General features: G+C 42.6%; 1 protein-coding gene across 2 annotated transcripts in view; it reads left to right on the forward strand.

Annotated features, from left to right (window-relative positions):
- The window catches only part of NEXMIF (neurite extension and migration factor), a 1,529,077-nt gene that overhangs the window by 1,413,292 nt on the left and 103,493 nt on the right, over window positions 1-12,292 (forward strand). The gene's annotated exons all lie outside the window — the stretch shown is intronic.

The following is a 12,292-nucleotide window of genomic DNA, read 5'->3' on the forward strand; positions in this document are numbered from 1 at the left end:
ATCTGAACTTTAATGGCCTTTTCCGAACGCAAGACTTTACAAATAAATATAATACACCTTTTCCAATAGTCTGGAACCACCACTTCATTATTAAGGTCTTTCATCATATTAAAAATAGATTCTCCTGAGCCTATCTTTTTAACCACAATGAGTTTTTACATGTAAGCTTGTAGTGTTGGGATTGCAAGTGGGGGGGGGGAATTCAGATCCATGTGCAAATGTGAACCTGCACAGTGATCAGAATTTAGTGTTTTGCAGGAATCATGACAACTACAGAATTTTCCCAAAGGACTGTGGCAGGTCGAACCTGCCAAAATGAATCAGTGGAAAATGGGCATAGAAAAAATGGATACTTGAGCAATTCAGTGTGATAAATTCAGATTGCAAATGTTATTCCCCGTTACCTCCTCTCCATTTCACTCGTCTCATTCCTTATGTGATTGAGTAGTGTGGCAGCATTACTGCTACTTCCCATCCCTTCACAGGGCTTTCTTTGCGTTCTGTAGCTCCAGAAGAGTTACCTATAGGACCCTTCTTCCCCTCCCCACTCCCGTTTTGTTCTTCTGCCCTTCCTGTTTATAGAGTGAAGTTATGCGGTGCAGGGGTTTGCAGAACTTGATTTACAAAATAGAGTTGCTGTGCTTCTCCCGTTTGCTCTAGTTTAATTTCCCTGATTTTGTCTCTGCCCATGAGTTAGAGGTTCGTACTCCCTTCTTGCTTGCCGTGCACGGAGTCCCCAGAAAGCAGTGCCGCGACCCGCCTTCAGTTAGCGCTACATACAGACTACAGTAGCATGAGTGCTCTCCCCCTTGTCACCTAAGGGTGAAGGATCCGACCGGCTCTGCCTCGCGCTACTAATAGCCATCAGGAGGTTACAGAGCGTTGGGTCCTGCTTTTGTTTATAGGCAGTAGGAACACTAGGTTGTCTGCCTGATTACAAAAATGAACCGAAACAAAGTATACCACAATTTATTATGGCCAGTTGTAAACAGAGTGGTGCCTTTTTTTCCTGTCTTTCTTAGTATATCTGCCTCTCCTTAAGCTTCAAATGGAGTCTGGCACTTCCCTAGGCAACGTTTGCTAACTCCCTTGCACTATACATGGCGGGGTTCAGAAGTGCATGTTTGTGCTAGTCTCCTGGATTCTTGCAGCAATGGGAAAGCATTCGCATAAGGCACGTCATGTATCTCCAGTGTCACCTGGTGATAGGTATTTCCACAGGCAGAGGTCAAGAAGGTGTAGAGCACAATCGCTGGCAATTTCATAGATGGATTTGTAGAAGATATTAACCCCTTCAGTGCCACGCCCTTTCCCCCTCCTGTGCCGGGCGTTTCCTTAGTGGGCGGGTTTCATGACGAGATAGTCTCGTCATGGGCACAGCGCGACCGTGCTCCATGACGAGACTATCTCGTCATGGGCACAGAAGAGGTTAAAGTCCTTATCTGAGGCTTATAACTGTTGTCTCACATACATACCGTTCATCTGGGAGAGCTAGGTTCTTGGTCTCCTCTCCATCGTCAGTCTCTTAGTGGGCATCTCATGAATACGAAGGGAAGGCAGAATTTTCCATAGACTCCCCACTCTAAAAGGGAAATGTATTCAAAGAGAAGAATTAGACCATTTATAAATGTTTTGTTCTCTAACCATTAACTAACCATTGAGGAAGAACAGCCTGGTCTTAGCAGTGACTTTAGACAGGTTCACAGCCCTATGCTGCCCAGAGTCCCCATCATTCAGATGGTTACAAATCTGCTGCAAAGGGACCCTGATAGAGTTTTGGTACCAAGGTTCATGGGCAGACACTATCGTTTAACTAAAGGAGAGATTGAACTTCCGCAGGCCTTAACTATTGAGCCTCTTCTGGCACGTCTTACTTAGAAGACCTTCCTGCTTTCAGAAGATGTGACTTTGTCTGAATCCTTTTATAAGAAGGTAGGGGGGCAGTGAAGGGATGCCATGCGGGCTCAGTCTGACATTAAGGTCAGAGATCAGTACCGTTTACACCTCCTTAATGCTAGTGAAGGTTTTTGAGGCACTCTCCTCCAGCGTACAACAGTGCCAAGACTTCTTATAGTTGTTCAGAAGAAGCGAAGTCCAGGCCGGATATTTGTCTGACCATATGTATGATAATTTAAGGGCCTTGGCTATGGTTTCTTCCAGATTGGTAGCCGCTAGAAGTCATCTATATCTTTGAAGTTGAAAGGCTGACGCTGCCCAGAAAGAGTGTAGGCTGGAGTTGGAATGGGTCCATCAGATGTAATTTAAGTCCCAAAAATACGCTTAACCTTTTAGCTCGAAGCAGAAATCTTCTGAGGATCAAAGACAGAGATGTGAAAACTACAGAAAGAAAAGAACTGATTTCAACTAGGACATATCAAGATTCCAACCAATGCCTCTTCGTGAAAGTCAGGAGACCGAGGTGGCTCCTGACTAGTCCAGGGAGGTAGATATTCCGGTTGGTGGCCGGCTTCTTCATTTTCACCAAACATTAAGAAACTACCTATCTGACAACTGGATATTTCGATTGCTTGCAAGCTTACTCCATTTTGGCATCTCCCCAGTTTCCAGATACTTATTTCGTAACCAAAAAATGCCCATCCAATCCAGAGAGGAGGGAATCTCTTTGGGAGAGTATTTCCACTGTATTCATGAAGAATGCCATAGTTCCTGTTCCCACTCTGAAGAAGGGGAGGGTATTCTTCTCTTGTATTTTTCTGGTTAGGAAGCCATCAGGGGTTTGTCGGATGAATATTGACCTCAGATTTGTCAATTCTTTCATTCTGAGAGTACGCTTCAGGATGTTGCTGGGTTTGAATATCCTTAAAAAAACTGAATACAAGATGTGTTTGGCAGTTTGTTAAATTAAACCATTTGGCCGGAAGAACAGCTTCAGGCACAAGGGTCTGAGGACTGTCTCAATTTAAATTGGGTTTGAACTCATCTTATATACAAAAAAACCGCTAACAATAAAAGGTTCCGGCATACCACATATGGTGAGGAATGTTGGTTGCTGCCTTGGAGTGATAAATTAATAGTCAAATGGTTACTAAAGGTAGGTCTCAACTTTGCGTGGACACAGTGGGGCCAGTGGTGAATGTGTCCAGATGTCCGGAATAGGAAGCACGTGATCCCTACGTGTCTAGGTCCCAATTTGCTGTGTGTTCCTAACTCATGTGGCATTTGATTTATGATGTTTTTAGGAATACGTTTACCCCCTCCAGCCATGTGTGCTTTATGTGTGCTTGATTGGGGCAATCTCCCCTGACCGTTGTAATGTCGCTATGCCTATCTGTGGGATTGATCAAGAAACCTGCCCAAGTGTTTGCCTGCTAGCTAAATACACTCTCACCTGTGATCAATCATTCAGTAATCCCGGGCCTAGCCACCAGGGCCTGCCTAACTCCATGCTTGCATTTCGAGGTAGATGTGGAGTTCAGAACGGGTGCTATTAAAACAGAAACCAAACACCAGAGAGTTAAACATGGCCAACCCCAAACCAATACCCATCTCAGACAAAACCACATCCAACACCAGACCTCACCTGAAATGCATTCTCCTAAATTACAGATCGGCCTGGAATCACACATCTGACATTGCAGACCGTATCCTCGCCCATGACCTTGACTTACTCCTTCTAACTGAAATTTGGTTATAGAACGATTCTGCACCAATCCTGGACATTCTAATCCCCCAGGCTATGACATCGTAAGAGCCGATAGACAGGAAAGATTGGGGGAGGCATATTCTGCATACACCGCATCAACCTAGTGGTGACTCAATCGCAATCTTGCAACCTTGACGCATGCGAATACCGAGGCATAAACATTGTGAGCAACAACAGTCACCTATGTAAATTACACTTGGTCTACCACCCTCCGGGCAACAATCTTGCATTCACCAAACAAATCATGGAAATCCTCTCTTCCAACCTGGGGCAACACTGTCCCCAAATCTTCCTCAGTGACTTCAATCTTCACTGGAACGACCATAACGATCCCACAGTTAACAGCCTAAAAACCTTCGTAACTGACCTCAATCTTGTCCAATTCTGCAACAACCCAACGCACAACCTTGGCGCAACACTGGATCTGATCATTGCCAGGCCAAACTCCATCTTACTTCGATCATCCCCTGTGACTGGACAGACCACCACAGCATCTCCTTCCTCATCACTGAACCAACGAAGACACATAAACTCCAACGTAAAAACCCAAACAATGGAAACGAAATACTCGTAACATTAACCGTAATGACCTAACTTCCCACACCAACAATTTCCTATCGCCACCAGTGGACCTGACAGATATATATGAACTCACAACCCACTACAACAACTCGATGACTAACATTCTCAACACAGTGGCGCCTCTTCAACTAAAAAGGCCATCCTCGAAAGACTCCAAACCCTGGTACAGTGGGAGCCTGAATGATCAACTCCGCAACCTAAGACTAGCGGAAAGGACCTGGAGATCCGCATCGTCCCTAGAGCACCGTAAATAACTAAGATCAAGGAGGAGTAATTACAACAAACACATGAGAATCTCAAAAGCTAACTTCTTCAAAGACCAACTAAACAATGCTAGAAATCGACCAAGAAAAAGAATCGAAATTATTAAACTTCAGTCCGCTCAACATCACACCGACCCCTCTCTAGGCCCCAACCCGCAACCCAACTGCAACACTTTTGCCACCCACTTCTTGGAAAAATCCAAAATGATAGAAAAAGAGCTCCTTAAAGCAAATGAACAACTTCCATTGTCGCCCCCACCTCTCCCCAGCGGGCCCCAATCGGCACAAACACCTATCCAGCATGATCTTACCCTAAAAAACAATGCGTCATGGAACACTTTTAAAATCTTTGAAGAATATGACATCCTCAACCGTCAAACCACTTCTGCGATCCGCTTTCAGCCAACAGCTTCAGCGAGATCAAAACTGCTCTTATACCCATCTGGACAAAGATAGTGAATGCATCTCTATCGCAAGGAACCCTTCCAAGCTGCTTAAAAGAAGGACAGGTAACCCCCATTCTAAAATAAAACACGGCTGACCACACATTTCCAGATAACTACCGTTCAATATCCACTATTCCTACACTAGCAAAACTACTGGAGAAGTGCGTCCACTCCCAACTATGCAACCATATAGCCCAATTCCAACTCATTGACCAGTTCCAATCAGGCTTCAGGCAGAATCACAACATGGAAACGGCCATGACCCACATCGTCGATGACGCACTCAGAATACTAGATCAAAATGAATCCTGCCTCCTAATCCTCCTAGACCTATCATCAGCCATCAATACGGTCAACCATATCAGTCTCCTGGACCTACTCGAACACAGAATGGGCTTATCAGGAGCTGTCCTAAAGTGGTTTGCCTCCTTCTTAGACAACCGAACTCTAAGAATCAAGATTAACCAATCGCTATCTTCGACAACACTGGTCACTCTGGGAGTCCCTCAAGGTTCTGCCTTATCTCCTACCCTCTTCAATCTATTCATGGAACCCTTAACTGAAATTCTGAAACTCTCCAATATCCACTACCACTTGTACATGGATGAAACCCAACTATACCTAAAAATATCATCGCCGGATGACATCCGCCTACTCAACACAACCTTACAAAAAAAAAACACATCTGGCTAACAAAAAACCACCTCAAACTCAATGCACTCAAAACTGACTTTCTCCTAATCTCCCCACCACAAGGACAAGGTGACATAGTAAACTGGATGAAACACCTAACAGCCCTTAATTGCAAACCTCACATTATCGATTCCACAAGATCACTGGGAATAATACTTGGCAAGAATCTCAACATGAGGGAACACATCCACACAGCCACCAGAGGAGCCAACTTTCATATGAGCATTCTCAGAAAACTAAAACCCTTCTTCAACAACAATGACCTAAAAACAGCCGTTCAATCCCTAGTTCTACCCAGAATAGACTATGGGAATACAACCTTAGGTGGCTTGCCGAGATCCAGTCTGGCTCCTTTAAGATCCTCACTCAACACGGCTGCAAGACTCGTCACTGGTTGCAGAAAGAATAACCACATCACCCCGGATCTAACGGAACTGAATTGGCTCCCCTATGAGGCAAGAGCACAGCTAAAAGTTGAATGCATGACGCACAAAGCCCTACACCTCAATACACCAGAGTATCTAGCCAATAAACTCGAATTATCAGGCAATAGCAGAACTCTGAGAAGCACCAACACCCTGCTATTGAAACCACAAAACTTTAGGAAAAAGAAAACCTACACCCACTTTCTCTGGCCTAGCACCTAGGATATGGAACGCCCTTTCCCATGCAATCAGGATGGACCCCTCCACCACCTCCCTCAAAAATGAAGTCAAACTACTTCTATTGAATAAAACTCTCTCCGGATCCCAGCCCTGATGCAAGTTGATACCAATCAGAAGCTGCTCATATACCACGATACGTGATGATCGGTAAAAGAGAATGACTAACACAACCTTCAACAAGAACTTACAACATATACGATCTTATCTTAGATACTCATTTATATGTGTCTAGCGCGCAACTTTCTTTTGATGTAACTTCTGTAAAGCGCTCTGATACCCTCATCGGGTCTAGTCCGCGCTATATAAAACCTTATAAATAAAAAGGACGATAGTAAATTTTAATTTATAAACGGATTTTTAAACGCATCAATATCCATATTAACAAGGATGAATACTTTAAAGCATGTCATTCCTTTTATCAGAGAGGGAGATTTTCTAACCAAGATAAATTTCCCAAATGCATACCTGCATATTCCTGTAGCCCTATCACACCAGAAGTAGCTCTGATTTGCCATAAACAACCAACATTGGCAGTTTCAGTGCCTAATTTTCGGTCTCAAGACCTCACCCAGAGTGTCCAAAAAAGTATTAGCACTAGTTGTGGGGTTATTGCATGATCAGGGATCAATTATTCTCACTTGTCTGGACGATCTAGTAATACAGCCATGACGGTGGACCTGACTCTGAGAGACACTTAAATAACTATGCAGACCCTGCAGAAGTTTGGTTTCCTGGTCAAGTGCACCAAGTCCCATCTCCTACTATGCCAGAATCTGGAGTACATAGCTGTGATGTTTGACAGCAGAAAGAGTTGTGTCTTCTTACCGGAGGCCAGGAAGGAGAAGCTCCAATCCCACCTGAGAATTTGCAAGCCAGGTTGGAGGCTCCAAAAAGACAGTGGTCGGGGTCCAGGAACCCATGATAAATTGTAATCTTTTCCGTTCTATTTTTCCAAAAAGATTTGCGCAGTGCTTGCTTTATCTATCTAAATTCAGCCTTTATTTCTCTACCAGGTGGCAACATTAACATGGTTTGGTCTACATCTGGGGCATTTCGTTCATCATCTCCAGGAGTGTTGGACAATTACGAGCAGATAACTCCAGTAACTTACAAGATTCGGGACCTTCTCTCTTGGTGGATGGTACCAACGTCCTTGAATCAGGGATCCATGTTTGCTTACCCCAGGCCCATAAGTATAATAGCCAATGCCAGTCGTATCGGTTGAGGGGCAGTCCTGGACGACCTTTCCATGCAGGGCCATTAAGAGGAATTGGAGTAAGGAAGATCATCCATTTGTAGGGAAATGATGGCAATCTGGAAAGCAATTCAGGCTTTTTCTTATCTCCTGTTGGGCAGGGCTGTACTCTCTCTCTCTCTCTCTCTCTCTCTCTCTCTCTCTTTCTCAATCAGCTAGCTCAACATATTTGCTCATGTGGCGAGGGCAGTCTCTTGCACCTGAGAGACATTCAGGAATCCTGAATTATCAGGCGAATTACGTACGAAGGGGTTTCCCTTCCTCCCAGGAATGTTTTTTAGCCCAACAGTATTTCAGGAAGTATGCCACTAATGGGAGTGGGTGGGGTAGTCCCCCCTCAGATGGATCTTTTTGCAAGTCGGTCCAATGCACAGACCCCATGTTTTCTCTTCCAGTTCAGAGAGCCCCTGATAACAGACCAGGATGCTGTATAAGTCCATGGACCCCATCCAGTTTATGCTTTTCCACTGATACCCTTAATTCCCAGACTCTGTGCGAGGTTGCAGGGGGATGTAACTGAAATGGTGTTGTCTGTTCCATATTGGACAAGGAGACTGTGGTTTCTGTTATGTTGTCATCGAGCAACGGGTCTGGCCTGGATTCTTCCTGCAGGCCCTGCTTCTCTGAGACACCCTCCTCTGTCAGTGGACTCTCTCCCGTCTCTCAATTTAGAGATCGAAAGGGAGGGGTTCCTAAAGAGGGATATTACTTTTTCTGTGGCACAGTCTCTACAGGGGGCAGGAGGCTTTTAACTAACAGGGCTTTTGGCCGTCAGTGATCATCTTTTAAGTCATAGTTTTCTGCAAGATCCATCTTGCCAACAACAGCTTCATCTCCTGATATTTTGTAGTATCTCTAAGTCACATATGTAAGGCTGGTACTTGAGCTTCTCCATCTACATTCATTGTACACTATAGACTTGATGTAGCTCAGAAGTCTGAATTAAATATTGGTTCTTCTGTTATAAAGAGTGCTAAGTATTTTGATTAAAGTTGTGCTTGTAATTATATCTGTTGTTTATGGCATTTGAGTAGATGGGCTGCTAAATGGCTAAAAGTTACTGTCTGTCTATGAGGATTTCAGGTGCACTTTTAGTTTAATTCATGACTGATGAGGTGTATTAGCTTGGATAGACCTCAGTCAAGTAAGGAATGGGAAGAGTGAGATGGAGAGGAAGAAATGGCTTATTTCTTACCGTTAATCTTCACTTCTCCAATTCTTCCTCACTCGCCCCAGTATTTACAGCCCTCGCTCTCTACTTCCTCATCAGCCTAATATTTGTTTTGTAAGGGCTTAGTAGATGTATGAAGGGTCAAAGGGTCCTGTTCTCTCCATGCTACTGGAGTCAAGCTATCCTGGCTGATGAAGGGTGAAACCCCGAAACTGGATGTAGGATGCTTGTTTCCAGTACAGCACAGAGTATGTCTACATCTTAGCACACCTACGACAAAGGCTCATAAGTGTTATGAGGTTTCAGTGCTTCCCTGTAATCAGCCCGACTGAAGTAATAATCAGGGAAGGACTAAAAGGCAAGCCTCACCTAGAGACTTCCTCACCTTTTGCAATAGAGTCTACAGTCCCACCCCTCGCCCATAGGGCTCACCCAAATGGTAGCACCACAAAGAATAATTTTCTTGATAGCCCAAAGGCTTATAGAATTTCTAAAGGCAGCCTATGTCCTTTCTTCACTTCTTTGCCTGTTTCTCCTCCCTCCAGCTACAGTAATACAAACATTATACTTCCACTGTCTTGTAGCACAGTCCTCACTCTCCATCTTGTGCTAGGCCAGGCCAAGGGTATCCAAAATGAATCCCGTTGACTTCCATTGCTCTGGCACACTCACACCATGCATGTGTTACACTTGCTACACACACAAAAACGCTCAACACACAGTCAGGAGTCAACTCAAGGGTCTGAGCATGCAGACAGGTAGACCAGAAGGTCTTAACTTGAGTGGCACAGATAAAAGGTTCTGCAACGTCAGGGTTGTCCGTTATCCCCTTTATTGTTTATACTTGCTTTGGAACCTTTCCTATCCTGTATCAGAAATAACACAAAAATCAATGGTTTTAAATATGGAGACGATCATCTAAAAATTTCTGCTTATGCTGATGACATACCACTTTTCATTTCCTCGCCTGAGAAATCCGTTCCAGTTCTTCTGCAGGAAATTGCTGCTTTTTCCTCGGTTTCTGGTTATAGGATTAATTCTGACAAAACTGAAATCTTACCTCTCACAAAATTTACTTTTAGTCATTCCTTTGATGCCACAGGGTTTCATTGTAATGCCTCAAACATTAAATATCTGGGCATCTGGTTTATCCAGTCTATTAAGGTTTCCGTTTCGACTAATATCAGTGTTTGTTTAGATAAAGCAGATAAGCTTATTTTTTCCTGGAATCCCATTTTTCTCTCCTGGTGGGGTCATATGGACTCTTTTCAAAATGGTGGTTTTGCCTATAATTCTATATACCCTTTCGATGATCCCAGTTAATAATCCTGCTCTGTTCTTTAAAAAATTAGAATCTAAATTCCTTTGGTTGAACAAAAAAGCCAGAATCTCTCTTGCTTCTCTCAGAAAACCTAAACAAGATGGTGGAGTTAACTTCCCCAACTCTCACTTATACCATAAAGCTTTCTATCTTCGACAAGCCTCTAGATGGCTTCCTTTATCGCAATCCTCCTTTACCCCCCTGTGGTTCGACATTCAATGCGCCTTTCTGGCTCCGTTTCTCCCCCGCAAAGTTATATCCTCCTCTGCTAAACCGTCTATATTTTCTTCTCCTCTCTTTAAACATACTTGTAACATTTTAAAACCAATTTATCAATCATAAACCTGTAATTCGTAATTCATTTTATCAATCTTCGCTCTGGTTGAACAATCTTATTACTATTAACAATAAGCAAATTTATTGGAAAGCCTGGAGGCAAAGAGGTATTATTTGGGTCAATGGTTTTTCCGCTCATAATGATCCTTTATCCTTTTCACAATTGCAATACTTAAGTGCCCTTTTTACCTAAATTTCTTCTTCTCATAAATATTCTTCTTGATGTTCTTCATTCTTTACTTGATACTTCCCTTTCCTCCTCTACGCTCGCCCCCCCCCTTGGCTCCATCCATAGCTCTGTTCCTTATGCGTTTCCTATATATAGACTCCTTTGCTCTTTAGCATATCCCAGATCCAAAACTAAGTTAGAGTTGCAGTGGGAATTTAATTTTGGACGTTCTTGGACTCTTACTTTTTGAAATGAGATTTAGGATAAACTCTACAGAAACTTCTAGAACAGCCTCTACTTCTCAATCTTTGTTCTTCCTCTATCATAGATTATACCTTACCCCCTCTTTGCTAATAAGATTCTCCATGGCTTCCTCTCCTAGATGTTGGTCCTGTGATCACCAATTTTGTGACCTTCTACATATGCTATTTCACTGTCGTCCTATAGTTTCCTTTAGAGAAAGGGTCCGATCCCAGATTTCTTTAATATTTCATTTAAATTGTCCACTAAACCCCCTGATACTCTTTTTGGAAAGTCTCTCTGAATATATTTGTTCGTCACACAGTAAATTACAGTTGTTAGATCTCATGCTAGCCCTTGCCTTTCAACAGATTTCTATTAATTGGAAATGTGCCTTAAATATTTCTTATGCAGCCTGGTGGAACAATGTATCTCACTATCACAGGTTAGACATTGCCTTCTCCTCTCCATTTTGTCCATCTGCAAATAGAGTTTTATATTGGTTGCCTTTGACTTCATCTTTAGATGATGTTGCTCATAAATCTACTTCATGTACTTCTTCTGAAAATTTTAAACCGCCATGATTTTGCTATTTCTCTGCCATGAGCACTAATTTGCTACTCCTTGTTAGGTTTTTTATAATTACAGTATATTATTATTTTCCTTTTCAGGTAATGTTTTTAAACTGTTGTTAACTTGGTCTTCCTTATTATATTCCCCCTCCTCCCCTTTTCTTCCTTTACCTATTATATTTCAAAATTGTTAAATAGCTTCAATTCTTTAGGAAATTGTTAATTGTTCTTACTCTTGTAATCTATACAAGTTAGTTTGTAAGTACTTCTTTTATGTTATCATTTTCTTTTCAATATAGCTGCTTTGCCTTAAAAAACAATTCTGCTTACACTATTAATTCTCTTAACCACGTGCGCTGCCACAACCGCTCTATGTGCTGTGCTCATGATAGGCACAGTCCTGAATGCGCCTCTCTAGGTCACAGGGTAGGTCCAGGACCTCTTGTACTCAGGAGCATGTCTAGGCCTCAGTGAACACACTTATATTAGCATTGACACCAGGGTCAAAATAAAATGTCAGGATACTAAATACACTTTTGGGTTCTTAGGGCAGGGGAACATGCCTGACTACAATTCCCATCCCAACAGTGTTCACTTGAAATATTTGGACTGTCTGTACCCAGGCTATAAAAGGAATTATAGGGAGACATGCATAGTGTTGTCTTAAATGATGTAATTCCAGTTGTTATCAGTGATGTTATGAATGCTGTCATTGAACATGTGATGTGCTATGTGAGGACAAAAGCAGTGCATGGTGAATTTCAGTGTTTTTTAATTTAAAAATGTTATGCTCTAACTGACATTTTCACCTAACTAGAACATCGTTTAACCTTTGTTTTTTTGAGTGAATTTCTAAGTTTTAACAATAATATAAAGTATGATATTATTACCATACTTACCTTTTTTTTTAAGTAT

This window comes from Triturus cristatus, chromosome 5_2 (genome assembly GCF_964204655.1).
Source record: "Triturus cristatus chromosome 5_2, aTriCri1.1, whole genome shotgun sequence".
In the NCBI taxonomy this organism is placed as follows: Eukaryota; Metazoa; Chordata; class Amphibia; order Caudata; family Salamandridae; genus Triturus; species Triturus cristatus.